Source organism: Chelonia mydas, chromosome 2 (genome assembly GCF_015237465.2).
Source record: "Chelonia mydas isolate rCheMyd1 chromosome 2, rCheMyd1.pri.v2, whole genome shotgun sequence".
NCBI lineage: Eukaryota > Metazoa > Chordata > Testudines > Cheloniidae > Chelonia > Chelonia mydas.
This window is the reverse complement of record NC_057850.1, coordinates 192,836,683-192,851,648: the sequence shown is the minus strand read 5'-3', so window position 1 is coordinate 192,851,648 and position 14,966 is coordinate 192,836,683. Positions and strand designations below refer to the sequence as shown.

The window sequence follows — 14,966 nt, the reverse complement described above, 5'->3', positions numbered from 1 at the left end:
TCACAGGCGCCATACCTCACCTATTAACATCCAAATGTAGACTAACAACATTGCTGACAATATGATGCAACTGATCTTGGCTCAAACAATATTACCTATGTTTACCTCTTCAATAAAGACTTAGAACTTACTCAGAAGTTTATGCAATATACCCCTAGATAGTGCAATAGGTATGTGATGAAGCAGAGAAACTGCCCACCAGCACAGCAAGGGTTAAGGAGAACCTTTGGACCCAGTCGGCCCCGCCTTGTTATACCTGCAGCCAGTGCCAGGCCTGGAGGGAGCAGAAAAGGAGAGAGCCTACCCCAGTTCAGGGCTCACGGGTGAAGAGGTAGGAGCTAACTACTTCCCTACCTGATTGGAAGGGCCACCGTCTTGTCAGCCAAGACAGACACCAGAGAGCACATTCTGTCTCCCAGCCAAGGGAGGCAGACCTAGGAGCTTCTGGCAACGGAGGTAACTGGGTGACTGCAGCCCAAAGATACTGTGGGGCTTGGCTCCAGCAAACTTATGGCTGCCCCACCCAAAAGAGCCTGGGACCACAGCAGGGTGCCATCCAAGATCCATGAGAGGGCACCACAGGAGGCAAGCCATTCCAGTAAATTGGACTACAGGGGCCATGCCCCAAATTGAAGAGACTCTGTTAGGAAGTAGCCCAGGGCAATGGATTTAGACTCCCTGCTTGAAGTGCCACCCATTCAGGGGTCAACTAACTAAGAGCCCTGGGCTGGGACTTGGTGGAGTGGAGGGCCTGGGTCCCCCTACCCCCACTGCCTGAAAAGACTGATGCACCTTGACCAGGGAAACAAAGAGCTGAAAGTCAGGCGCACCAACCACTAGGCCACCTGGCCCTACAAGCACCATGTTATTAGATGTGACTGGGTTGTTGGAGAACCCAAGTCTGAACTTGCACATCCACATTGCAATTTTATAGCTCTGTAGCCAGAGCCGTGCGAGCCCAAATCAGTTGAAACGGGTCAACTGCAGGTATCTTATTGCTGTGTAGTGCCAAAAGCAGAAGACCCTCGCCCTTGCTCTAAAGAAGCACTCCTCTATCTGTGAAACAGTAATAAGCTTTATATAGTCACAACAATCAGCAACTAGAGGGAAACAAGGTCACACACACAAACACACACTAGCCCAGTGTATTATTTTAGCATTAATTAGTTTTGCCTCAATTAATACATATTCTGTCTCCCCATTCTGTCATTCTGCCCTTAGGTTAGCATTTGGTAAGATTTGTACATTCCTGCAATCACTGGATCTCAGCCTTTACCACAGCTGCTTTACCCTGCTTGGCAATATTTTCCTTGTAATTCCCTACCCATTCTTTATGTTTCCTCCAAATTGTGTCTCTCTCCAGTACCTCTTGCTGGAGTTTCAATTTTTACTCTTTAACATTTTGTCCTTAGATCAGAGAAGATCGTCCCTCAAATAAGTCTGGATCAGCTATTTCCCCCCAGCTCGCAGCCTTTTTGGACTGTTTGACAACAGCCCTGAGCACCTTCAGTATTGCCTACATTAAGCTGTTTCACCATTCATCTGTGGTGATTTTCTCTTCCACATCTTCACTGGGCCAGAAAACATCATCCAGTTGAACTTGGATAGCCTGGCGACAGTCACCGTATGAGATTTTTTTGAGCTTTGCTTTTGAAAATTAGCTGCCATCCATTTAGCATGGCTGAGTTCCATCTCCATATCATGGTGGTTCCACCTCATCTCTTGCAACTTCAATACCTGAGCCCAGCTCCTGTATGTCTCCAGCAAGGTTTGCAAGGACTCCATTATTGGCTTGTGTTTCCTCTTGGCTAGATCCATCTCCTATTCCTTTTCTATTATTATTATTATTTACTATATGTATTCTACAAGCTTCCTCATTGTTTCTGCCTTGATCTGGTTGATCTCCCATTGAGTCAAGATCATTTTACCTTTTTTTGTGCTCAAGGCATATCTTGGTCTCTTGAAGGACACATTACAGCTCCATATTCTCAGCTTCCAGCTGCTTTCTGAATACTTCTGTCTTGTGAATCCTTTTTCAACTTGCCTAATGATGGACAATGAGATCAGAGATTTCCTTTTGAAATTCTTCTCTTTTTGGGATGCCTAGTAAGAGTTCTCCACTGTGCTCAAAGAAATTTCCTTGGATTTCATTTCTTTCCCAAAGTTCTTCCTCAAAGAGCCTTTCAGTTAATCTTTTACCATGAACTGTACTGTTGTATAATCATGTTCTCATTGTTCCCTTTCACTAGGCCAGCTTCTGCTTGCAAGAGGTTTCCTTCATAAACTAAGACAATTGTTCTTTCTACCATTTCCCTAATATTCCCCCATGCCATTTCTGATGTGTTCTTTCACATTTAACAATGGCTTTTCATTTATCTTGTTCAAAGCTTCATGCCAATTGTCCCATATCACTGAATAGTGGAAGTAGCAGATTTTCACTTTAAATTCATTGATACAATGACAGAAATCTTGAACTTTTCCTGCTCAACACACTTTTCTGCTTTAAGTTCTTAGCTATAGGAGCAATGAGTCTTATATCACAGAATCATAGAATATCAGGGTTGGAAGGGACCTCAGGAGGTCATCTAGTCCAACCCCCTGCTCAAAGCAGGACCAATCCCCAACTAAATCAAATATCCCTTTGGTAAAGCTTGGTTCTCCCTTTTAAAAGTTTCAAAATATCTTATGTAAGAGGCTTATCAACCACAGAGATGTAGAACCTGAAGATGTCCTGTTTTCCTCTGTAATTTTCATTCAACCTCTCAGGGCTTGTCTTCACATACAGCGCTACAGCGGTGCAACTGCATGCTGTAGCGCTTCAGTAAAGATGCTACTATGCCAACTGGAGAGTTTCTCCCATTGGTTTAGTTAATCCACCCCTCTGAGAGGCAGTAGCTCTGCCAACAGGAAAAGCTCTCCCATTGACACAGCATTGTCTACACAGAGGGTCAGGCTGGTATAACTACATTGCTCAGGGAGGGTCACGGACAGGGCAGTATTTCCAATTAGGCACAGTAGGCACATGCCTAGGGGCCCCGGCATTCTAGGAGCACCTAAAAGTTAAAAGTTTCATTTTTACGGAAAACACAAAGGTCGCTGAAGATGCTGCGCCTAGGGGCATGTAAGGTGTAAATCCGGCCCTAGTCATGGATTTTTTTTTTTTTTAAACACACCTGAGAAACGTAGTTATGCTGATATAGGTCTGTAGTGCAGACCTAGCCTTAGTCCCTTGCTATATTTTCTTCTCTCCATTGTTTCTTTGAAGACAATTTTTCTTTAATATGTAAGTCTCTGACCTCATACATTCCTACAAATGACATCCACATTGCCTCTCTTTATCAAGAATACATCCCACCTTCTATTCTGCAACACCTCATAGCTGCTGTAGTACAGGGGTGGCCAACCTGAGCCTGAGAATGTACCAGTGTACATTGCCAAAGAGCCACAGTAATATGTAAGCAGCCCCCCACCCCACCCCCCCGCCCCATCAGCTCCCGCTCCCAGCGCCTACCGTCCACCGGAAGCCCCACTGATCAGCATCTCCCCCTCCCTCCCTGCGCCTCCTGATCAGCTGTTTCGTGGCATGCAGGAGGCTCTGAGAGGGAGGGAGAGGAGCGAGGGCATAGCAGGCTCATGGTAGGGGGCAGAGCGGGGACAAGGCCTGTGGCAGAGCCAGGGGTTGAGCAGTGAGCACCCCCTGGCACATTGGAAAGTTGGCGCCTGTAGCTCCAGCCCCGGAGTCGGTGCCTATACAAGGAGTTGCATACTAACTTCTGAAGAGCAGCATGTGGCTCCGGAGCCACAGGTTGGCCACCCTTGCTGTAGTATGTACAATCTGACAATCAACTTTCCACCATTTAGCTAGATTTTCTCCTGTGGCACCAATATTCTCTCCAGAACACATGAGGACTATTTAGAACCTGAAAGCCTCCCTCTTCTAGTCTGAACACTGTTTTTCTAGTGGTCAAAGCCAAAGACGACTGGTATATTAAATTCTTTTTCAGATTTGTTTCCTCTTTCTGTTATATAGAAAACAAATCTCTCAGCTATTCATAAGCGTCTCTAGTGCATAAGGACTGCCTTTACTGCATTTTGCTACTGACTTCAATAGGAGTAGGATCTGTCATTTCTGAAGGGAGATTTGTTTTGTGGTAAAGACATATGACAGTCAGGGAATCTGATTTTTCTTCTCAGCTCTGCCATGGATTTCTGTGGGACCTTGAACAAGTTACGTCATTTCCCTGTGTCTTGAGTTTTCAATTTTTTTCCTTATTAAGTCTTATGTCAATTCTTCAGAAGTAATTACTAGAGAAACACACGACTCAAACATATATGGTTGCCAAAATGTACTGTCTTGGCCACCACACTCACCAGGAGGCCACTTGTACATATTTAATGGCATTGATTATCCTTCAAACCCAGAAGTGCCAGTGACATACTATGTCATTATAGAGATTGCACAGTACATTAATGGAAACATTCACAAAGGAATCACACAGTATTACCTTCAATTACACAACTCTACATTTACATGTTGGTTTGTGACATGAACTTAACACTTCTTCAAAATCTTTAAAATGATAGTCTTGTTCAGCTGCAACTTTTAGTTAAACTTAAGCTGCCACTCACGCAAAAAACAAAAACAAACAACAAAAATATGGTCCTTTGGAAAGAAGCACTGCTATTCAACTAAATTATATACAGTATCACAGAATATACAGAAAGGGATACTCTGTTTAAAAAAAAAAGTAGCTCACATTTGAGCATTATTTTGTTTACAAAGACACGGTCACAAAAATAAAAAATATTTGCTAAACTAAGAGACTTGGAGAAACTAAACACAGAAGATCCTTACTCTAGCATTAACAAAACCACCTGACTGGTGATTTAAGAAATTTCTGGAGTGGAGGGTAGCCACACAATCATCAGGAAGCTGCTTGAAGTAAACAATGTCTCATGATACACTTCGCAAATGACAAAAGTCAGTGAAAAGCAGGGTTTGATTTTAAAAGAGGTGAAAGGGGAGTTTTCACTGGTTCCTGTGATGGGGTCTGTCAGGCCTTCTCTGCTTCTTGCTGGAGGCATCAGCACCTCAATACTCCCTACCGAAGAAAAATCTCCTCAGATGGGGCAGCTAACAAGATAGTCCTCCAGAGGCCTAGAAGAGGCAGGAGGAGAACCAGCAGGCCAGTTAAGAAGGCTTGACTGCTTTTGCTCAGGAGCACACCTAGGTGAGAGTGAGACAGAGGAAGAACTCCTCTGGGCTAACCTAGAACTCAGGCCCAGGCCAAGGCCTTGCCTTAAGAGTGCTGCATTTGAGGGGAAAGGGGTTCTTCTTTGTTTAAAGGTTCAGCCAGCTGAATCCCGAGTTCCTGTTTTGTTACTTGATTGTTTGAAGACTGACACCAAGCTTACCCCACAAGCTATCCTGCCCTACGCAGACAGCCAAACCTTTCAGATTAAAGCAGGGAGCATCACGCACGGCCCTCAAAAGAGCACTATAGAGCAGCCGTGTCTCCCACAACTTGGTACAAGAGGTGGGGTCAACTCCCACTTTTCCTGTAAAGACAAACCACGGAGGAGACCATATGACTCCTAGCTCAGCAGCAGCAGGCCCAGCCAGAGGCCCAGGAGCTTTTCCTGGAAGGGCAGCAGGACGCTCAGTAACCCAACCAACAGCATCAAAATATGTTCCTCAAGCTCTCGCAGCAGCAGTTTCAGGAAGCAATACTGGAGCACATCACTGGCCACCCCCCACTCTGAAGTGACTCTGTTGGCACCAGCTATCACCTTTTCCAAACTGGGCCTGCTGATGACCCCGGAGGCATATCTTGTTAGTTTGAGCAGGTAGCCCATGATGCCCAATGGGAGAAGACCACCTGGGCTGCACAACTAGGCCCTTTTCTAACTAGGGAAAACCCAGAAGCCTACCGGGCCTTAGATTATGAAGCTGTGAAGGACTAGGATACCCGGGAAGCCGTCATCCTCAGCCAACTAGGGGTATCAACTGTGATGTACTAGCACTGATTCTGGACAATTGCTCACCAGAGCCATGACCCCGGCTGTGGCTCCAGGGCTAAAAGTGGGTCATCATTTGGCTCTGGCCAGCTTCCTGCTCTCCAGCGGAGATTGTGGGGTCGATGGTACTCAAACTGTACCCAGATATTTTGCCGACCATCATTCAAACCTGTCAACCTGGGTATGTAAATACAATCCCAATACATTGAAGACTTTATGACAGCAGATTGGTCCAGCCAGGGTGGATGGCCCAGGTTGGTGAAGCAGGAGTTAATCCGGGGTACCAGAAAAGGGCCCGGGGGCTCCCAGGGAAGTCTCAAAATGACTGCCAGTGAAACCCAGAGGACACCCCACAACACCACCACAAGAACTACCAAAGAGGAACTGCATGGAGTCGCACGTGGGAGCAGGCCAAGGACCTGGCCAAGAAGCCTCTCCTATTTGGGCAATCAGACAGGATACTAGTTTAGATGGACCATTGGTCTGACCAAGCATAGCCATTCTTATGTTCCCGCTGTGGGAAACCAGGGCATGCCAGACACTTGTGCCCCTCATGGAGTGTGATTTTGTGAACTGTGGCTTTGCACTTGACAGTTGTAGCTCCAGTAGTACTTGGGGAGCTGAACAATGACAGAGCTAACAGACTCTGGGTGACCCCAAACCCTGATCCAAGAGATCCTATTGGATCCAGAAGAGTAGCGAGAGGATGACCAGGTGCATGTGATGGGTATCCATAGGGACACTCAGACCTACCACCCAGCACAAATACATTTGAATACAGGGAAACAGGCTGTAAGATTTCAAGTTGGTATAACCCCCAACTTGCTGTGGGAAGTAATAATCAGAAGGGTTTGGCAACATTTGTCCTCATTACTACTGCATCACCCAGAGAACCCAGTTGCCACTTCAGTCTGATTGTCTGACATCTTTCCGATTCCTGTATCTGACCTTTGTGATGGCTCATTGTAAGCCAAGAAGACTCTGAAACAGTGACAACTAGACAGGAAGGACTGGTTGCAAACTGCCTTTGCATCTGATAAGTTGTCTAGCAGCCCAACAGAACCACCTTAGGGCAATGCTCTTTCTAACACTGACTCAAGAGTAGTAGCTAGGATCTTTGATCTGGTTCAGGAGTAACAAGGAGATGATAGCTTTAGAGAGGCATACACTTGGCTTGCATTGGTTAACGGAATCATCATGCGGAAGGCTCAGGTCTCCCAATTTCCCCACTTTGAACAACAAAATAATTCATTTTACTGTGGGAGAAGAACTCCCAGACAGGTGAGATATGCCTCCAGCTTCTGGTGCCCCAAAGAATTTGAAAAGAAGTATTGTGACTAGCATGCTGCGCCCCCTTTGCCGGTCACTTGGGCAGAAATAAAACCCTAGAAAAGGTGCTAGATAAACTCTTGGCCACAAGGAGGTGGCAAACTTTTGTGCAATCTGTTCCAACTACCAACAAGTAGTATGTGAGGGACACCTCCTGGCTCCCTTCATCCCCTTACTACTCATAAGTACCCTGCTTTGAGCAGTGGGGATGGATGTAGCAGGGCCATTTGAAAAAAATGAAAGGGAGCACCAGTATGTCTTGGTAGTAGTAGATTATGCAACTTGCTACCCTGGAGGCAGTTCACCTCTGCTCAGTAACAGCCAAGGCCATAGCCAGGGAGTTAGTCCTGCCTTTTGCACAAGTAGGCTTGCCTACCAAAGTCCTCACAGGTCAAAGGAGTAGCTTCACCTCCCACCTAATGCAGGACATATGACAGCATCTTAAGGTTAGATCCCTCGGAACTTCAGCATACCATCCCCAGACTGATGGCTTGGTGGAAAGGTTTAACTAAACCATTAAGCAAATCCTGAAGAAATTTTATGATGATGAACCCCAATGCTTGGAATCAGCTACTTCCTTATCTTCTCTTTGCCATACAAGTACCACCTCAGGCCTCAACAGGCTTCTTGCCTTTTGAACTTTTCTGTGGCTGACAGTCTCAAGGACTCCTGGACCTCTTTAAAGAGCCCTGGGAAGAGCAGCAATCATGCTCTCAAAACATGTTACGTGTGACCCACACACCTCCTGGGTGTGGTGTTCTGTCCCCTCTAGTGGAGGGCAGGGGGAGTGAGAGACTGCTCTACAGCCAGTTGCCTTTTAGCTCGTGCAGTAAAGGCTCACACACTAAGCTTTTTAGCTCATGCGGTAGAGGCTCACACACTAAGCTCCAGAGGTCCCCGGTTCAACCCTGCCTGTCAACAACTGGGGTCTGTTGGCCTTACAACAGCATATCCTCCTACAGATGTGCAAGCAGCTCAAACGAGTAGGACAATTTGTGAAGGAGAAGCTCCTGTGGGCCCAAAAAACCCAGGCCCAACACTATAATAAAGGAATTTGGGAGGGTTTTTTCCAGCCAGGACACCAGGTGCTGCTATGCCTCCCCACCCCAGACAGCAAACTCCTGGCCAAATGGCAAGGATCCTATGAGGCTGTCAGGCAAGTTGGAAAAGTTGATTATGAAATTCACTGTCCAGACAAAAAGAAGAAACACCAGATATTCCATGTACATAGGTTAAAACCGTGGCAGGCACAGGAAAGCTTTTTCACAGATCCCACGGGTCTCCCTGAGCATCTGGACCCCCAGATACAAGAGCCAGCAGGCGCTGAAGATGTGTGGATAGCAGAAAGTCTTACTCCTAAGCTTACCCTGGCAAGCCAGAAACATATTGACCCACTACGACACGGTATTCTCCACCCATTCTCAGCCAAGGTGAACACATCTACTGAAACACTGACTCTAAATCTGCCCAGACGTAAGGCTGAACATGCAACTTATTGCATTCCTGAGCAGGAGGTACAGGCCATATTGACCCTGGCATCATTGAGGAGTCCTATATGTAGCCTTGGGGTAGTCTGGTGGCTTTGGTTCCCAAGCCCTATGGGATCAGTTGATTTTGCATGGACTTCCTGAGGCTTAACTTAGCATCACAGTTTGATGCCTACTCAGTGCCACACATCGATGAACTCCTCAAACACCCTGGGAAGGCTAAATGTATCACCACACTTGATTTAACGAAGGGTACTGGCAAATACTCCAGATTCCAAACAAAAGATGGCATTTGCCACACATCTTGGGCTTTTTCAGTTTACGACCATGCCTTTTGGATTGCCTGGGCCCCTATCACATTCTAGAGGCTTATGGACTGAGTCCTACACCATCACAGCCAGTTTGTAGCAGCCTATTTGGATGATGTATTTAATTTTAGTATGACCTGGCAGTCACATCTGGTACAGGTGGCCTCTGCATTACAATCACTGCAGGAGGTGGAACTCACCACTAATCCTAAAGAATGTAAGTTTGGGATGCAGGAAACCTGCTCTCTTAGGTATTTCATAGATAGCCTCGATCAACAGCCTGACCTATGGTGTCTGGACTTCTCATTCGTGTTTATATTACAAACTGATGCTTCCACAGTTGGAATGGGAGCAGTACTGTCACAAAACTTCCAGGGGGTGGAATATCCAATACTATACCTAAACTGGAAGCTGCAGCATCAAGAGACCAGGTAGTCCACCACTGAGAAAATGTCTAGCCATCAAATGGGCTGTGGGGCATTACACTATTGCCTTTTAAGGGCTCCTTTTGACCTTGTAACAGACTGTGCACCCCTTAAATGGTTGCAGGTGATGAAGGGCAATAACTTTCACATTACTCAGCGGTATTTGGCATTACAGCCTCATGCTTTTTGTGCACGACACCAACCGGGTTCACAGCACCAGAATACAAACTTATTTTCCCTGAATCGTGGCCTTACTGCAGAGCGGAAAGAACAAGCCCCTGGGCCTGTTCTGTGAAGACTGGTGTGTAACAGGATCGGTCAGGCCTTCTCTGCTCCATGCTGGTGGCATCGGTACCCTGACACTCCCTGTCCAAGGAAAATCCACTTAGAGTGGGCAACCAACAAGACAGTCCTCCAGAGGCCTAGAGGAGCCAGGAGGAAATACTCAGTGACCAATCAAGAACCATCAGGCCAATTAAGAAGGCTTGCCTGCGTTATCTCAATAGCGCACCTGAGTGAGTCTGGGAGAGAGGAGGAGTAACTCAAGCACAGGCAAGAGCCTTGCCCTAGGAGCTGCAACTAAGTATTTGCATATGAAGGGTATTTCCCCCCCCTCTCTCTTTGTGTAAAGGTACAGACAGCCTGAATTGCTATTGATTGTTTAGAGACTGATGCCAAGCTTAGGGCATCCTTCCCCAAACAGACAGCCAAAGCCTCCAGACTAAGTCAGGGAGCACCTGTAGTGCCACCCATAGTCCTGCACAGGGCACTGCAGAGCAGCCCTGCCGTCCGCCATTTCTCCCCCCTCCCCACCAAATCACCATGCAGGTATCCGAAGCCATCCTCCACCCCATATTCGACACTGCTCTACAAACGGAGTACTGTCGGGCCTAACGTTTCATGCAAGGACAAACTGAAGCAGCCCCTGAATGGGAAGCTGGGTGCCAAGATCGTGGGCCGGTCTCAGCACAACAGTTCACATTCAGCTGGGGCGGGTGCACCTTTGCTGTTTGCTGTTTGTTTGCACCTTTGCTGCTGCAAAGTTCTGAGGAGTCCCCCAGGCCAGCACCAGCTACAGCTAGTGTAAACGGTAGTGAAATAAACAGGACTAGCAGTCTGCTGAACCTGCTGCCCCCCTCTTCAAGGCCTGTGCTACCCAGCACTCCCAGATCTCAGGGGCCCAAGCTCCCAGCACATTCTCTGCCTCCAGCCTTTGTAACCTGGGAGAGGCAGGGGGAGGCTGCACTTAAAGCCCCCAGCTGCAGGAGTCTAGCGCAGCAGCTGGGCAAAGGCAAAGTCAACCCTTCCCCCCCTGCACTTGAGATCCCAGAGCAGAAAACAAGGCAGCCCTGGAAGGGCCCTGCCCACCCCCGGGTGCAGCGCTCGGCAGCATCCCGGGCCCCCCACCTTTCCAAGGGGCTTCTGAATCGAAACCACTTGTGGCGACTGGCAGCTCCCTCCGCCTCGCCTCCCCCCCCCAGCTCATTGCTGGCTTGTAAAGACTTCTTTGCACGCCGCCCGCCGCAGCCTCCCCCAGGTCTCTGCGGGGCGATTTCCTTGCGGGGAAAGGGCAGCCCCTAAGGAAGCGCGGAGGGGGAGCTCTCACCTGACAAACACCAGTCTGAGCGCGGGAGACGCCGGGCAGGCTCCTGCAGCGCTTCGGAGCGAGAGAGGCGGGCGGTGTCCTGAAATAACCCTGGAACTAGGGCGGCGCGGGGGGGGGGAGGGAGCGCAGGCGGGGGGAAGTAACGCTAAGCACGGGCTGAGGGAGGCGAGGCGCAGCTAGACAGCGGGAGCGAGGCCGGGCTCTGTTTCCCTTTCCATTCCCCCGGGGAGGAGACGCCCGGGCATTGCCCAGCCCCTGCAGATGCCTAGCACGCGCCCCGTGCCCCCCCTCGGCGCTGCGGGACAAAGGTGGACGGGCACAGTGACCGCGCTGTCGTCGCCTGCTCCCTCAGCCGGGCAGAGGGCATGTTGAGAACGGGGTGGGGGTGGGGAGCCCGGGTGGCCTGTCCCTTTTTTGGCAGATTCCGAGACCGCCTCCTTGCTCCTGTTCGCTCTGTTACCATATTCGCTCTCTCTGTTCGCGGGCTGCAACAGTAAGTATAGGTTTCAGAGTAACAGCCGTGTTAGTCTGTATTTGCAAAAAGAAAAGGAGTACTTGTGGCAGCTTAGAGACTAACCAATTTATTTGAGCATAAGCTTTCGTGAGCTACAGCTCACTTTGTCGGATGCATGCAGTAAGTATGTGGCGTGGCCTCTGAACCTCATTTCTGCTGCGGACTAGCCAGGCTTGGGAGGCAGCCCTTTTTGAGGGTCCCTCCCTTTATGCCACGTGTCCCCAACATTACAGAAGTCGTCGGGCATCTACTCTAGATCGTATTTGTTCTCTCTCAAGATAGAGCATGAATCCAGGGTCCTTGTTCATCCCGGTATTATAATTGTGCGCAATGGCCTATGGCTAAGATGCTATGTTGATTAACTTCTGTGTTCCAGTTATTATAGCACAATTATGTGTAGTTACCAGTTTATAGTCAGTGAGCATTTTCTTCATCTGTGAAATAGGGGTAATGATACTGACTTCCTTAGTAAAGCACTTTGAAATCTACTGCTGAAAAGTGCTATAAAAGAGCCAGGAATTAATTATTTTATTTAGAAGATGGCTAATGAGAGCAGTGATTTGTGATCTGCATATAGCTCCACTGCTTGCCACAGAGAGAGAGGAGGGTTGGAACTTGGAAAAGTAACTAGCACCCAGGGTCAAAGTGCAGAAAAGTCTGTGGAACTCTATTCATGCTGACTCACCATATCCTTTCCCTGATGGCTGCTGTGTCTTTTGTCCCTTCCCTCAGAGGCTGCACCTCTGTTCCCCTCCACTTTCCTTTGGTGACTGTCCCATTTCCCGCCCCATCCCTGCTTCCCCTAGTGGCTGCTTCCCGCTTTCCTCCTACTTTGGTGATTGCTTATTCCCTTTCACTTCCTTTTGGCTTCTGGTCCTGTGTTCCCTTCCCTTTGGTAGCTGTTGCCTCTTCTGCCCATTTCCCCCTATGCCCATTTCCCCCTAATCCTGCCAGCTCCACTTTACTTCCTTCTCTGGTGGCCGCTCCTTTGTCTCCTTCCCTCACTTCTCTGGTGACTGTTCACCACCACCACCACCACCACCACATTTCCTGCTGGCTCATTTAGAGCCCTGGACTATTGTCAGGAGTAATGGGAGTAAATTTGTAGAAGGCGCATTTAAACTGGAAAAATGGAGGAAAACATGCTAATGGAGATAATCATTAGACTGGGGTGTAACCTCCACAGGGAAGTGATGGAAGTCCCATCACTCTGAGCACTTTAAACCAGATAAAGCATTAAAAATGTACTGTAGGGAAGAGTCCTTCAGTGAGCCCATGGAATGGATAAAAAGGCCTGTTGTAAGGCTTTTCCCTTTCTAAATTCCTCAATATCGAACACATCAGATGGATGTTTCTGCTAAAATGATCAGAGGAACAATTAAGAATGGTGGCAGTCAAATTGAAATCATTAGCCTTCAGATGTTGTGGTTAATAGAAGCTGTTCTAATATTTCAGGCTGTTTGCAGACTCCGGAAGAACCTGCTAGAAAATTAATTGTTTTTAAATGAAATCTTAAATTATTCAGAAAGCACTGGGGCTATTAGAGAAATGCCAGAATAGTGCTCTGGCCTATTTCTATTCACTTTGAGCTCTGACTGCAAATATATTTGAATGGGGGAAGCTATGACTGCATAATAATAGTCCTCTAGGCTTATGTTCCTTCTCGGTGGAGTCTTTTTTTTTTTTTTTTTTTTTTTTAAAGGACACTGAATTACATTTTTCTTCCAAACTGCAAAGAATGGATATTTTTCTCACAACAGTTAAAGAGAACTCAGTGGCATTTTAGCATTGGCTGGATGCAGGTGTTGATAAACATAGTAGCCAGTATATAACCACACACTCACCCACTTCACAAATGTCAGGGTTTAATTGACACGAAGATGATAACACCTTACTTTCGTTGTCAGCGTCATCACTGATGGCACTTTTAACACACAGGAACAAAAATAAGGACAAAGTAGTACCTAGATACCATGGTGATGCATGCATTAGAAAACCATAAATAAGATAAACATCAACATTACTCTTACTGATGGATACAATTAATTTGATTAGACATTGTAATAAGATGCCAGCTGAGACCCAAACACTGTTTGTTTGTTTTTTTGAAGCAGAAAAGAATTAAAACAACATTACAGTTTTCATTTAAACCTTTAGAACTCGGCACCCTCATAGTGCAATTCTATTCTGAAAATGATTATACAAGTGGCTTCATGGGGTTTTGTATTTATTGTGATGATTTCTGTATCAAATGTGCTCAATTTACAAAAAAAGTTGGATCTACTAACTTCCACCCCTGCAAACTCACTCGGGAGCTGAAAGTCAACTGGAATCTTCTCAGGAATCACAGTAATCATGTTTTAAAAATCTAATTGAAAAAGTATGTATCCCTTTATCTTCAAACAATTGTCTTACAGGACTTCCTTTTTCCAAAATAGATCATAGTGGGTTTAGAGTTTAGCAAAACTCAGATCATAAACATTTTACTTTTTTCTGCTTACATCGAGAAAATCGCTGAAGAGGTAGAACTGTCATGGTGTTCGGCCCTAAATGTGACCAATTATTTGCAAAGACCATGTAATCTTTTGTGTTCTGTTTTTAAAACAAAGGTGTCAGGTTCTTTTTTTCCTTTAAATTAAAGAGCTACCTGAAAACTTTTTATGCGCTGTCTGCATTACACCATAAAACAAAACTATACAACTTCTACTTATTTATAAAACCCTGATAAAATTCCATATTTTAAACCAGGGGTGGGCAAACTTTTTGAGGGCTACATCTGGGCGGGGAAACTGTATGCAGGGAAGGGGGTTGGGGTGTGGGAGGGAGTGCGGGGTGCGGGAGGGGGTGCAGTGTGCAGGAACAGGCTTAGGCCAAGGGATTGGGGCAGAGGAGGTGTGTGGGGCGTATGAGGGGGCTCAGAGCAGGGGATTGGGGTGCAGGAGCGGTGTAGGGTGTGACAGGCTCAGGGCTGGGAGTTGGGGTGCAGGGTGCAGCAGGGGGCTCAGGGCAGGGAGTTGAGGTGCAGGAGGGGTGCAAGATGCAGGCAGAGGGCTTAGGGAAGGGAGTTGGGGGCCGGGGTGCAGGAGGGGTTCGGGTTCCACCCCGGCGCCACTTACCTAAAGCAGCTCCAGGGTGGCAGCGGCGTGCGCCAGGGCAGGCTGCCTGCCTGCCTGCCCGCCCGCCCTGGCCCCACGCTCTGGGAAGCGGCCGGAACCACGTCCCTGCGCAGCCCCTGGGGGAGGGGGGCACAGGGCTCCACCTGCTGCCCTTGCCGCGCCT

The 14,966-nt window shown here is 47.5% G+C and overlaps 1 protein-coding gene across 1 annotated transcript in view; it reads right to left on the bottom strand.

Annotated features, from left to right (window-relative positions):
* Window positions 1–11,559, bottom strand: part of THRB (thyroid hormone receptor beta) — a 279,935-nt gene extending 268,376 nt beyond the window's left edge. Inside the window, exon 1 of the mRNA XM_043540920.1 lies at window positions 11,174–11,559. The gene's annotated coding sequence lies outside the window, so the exon portion shown is untranslated. The remainder of the gene's footprint in view (window positions 1–11,173) is intronic.
* Between the last annotated feature and the right edge of the window lie 3,407 nt (window positions 11,560–14,966).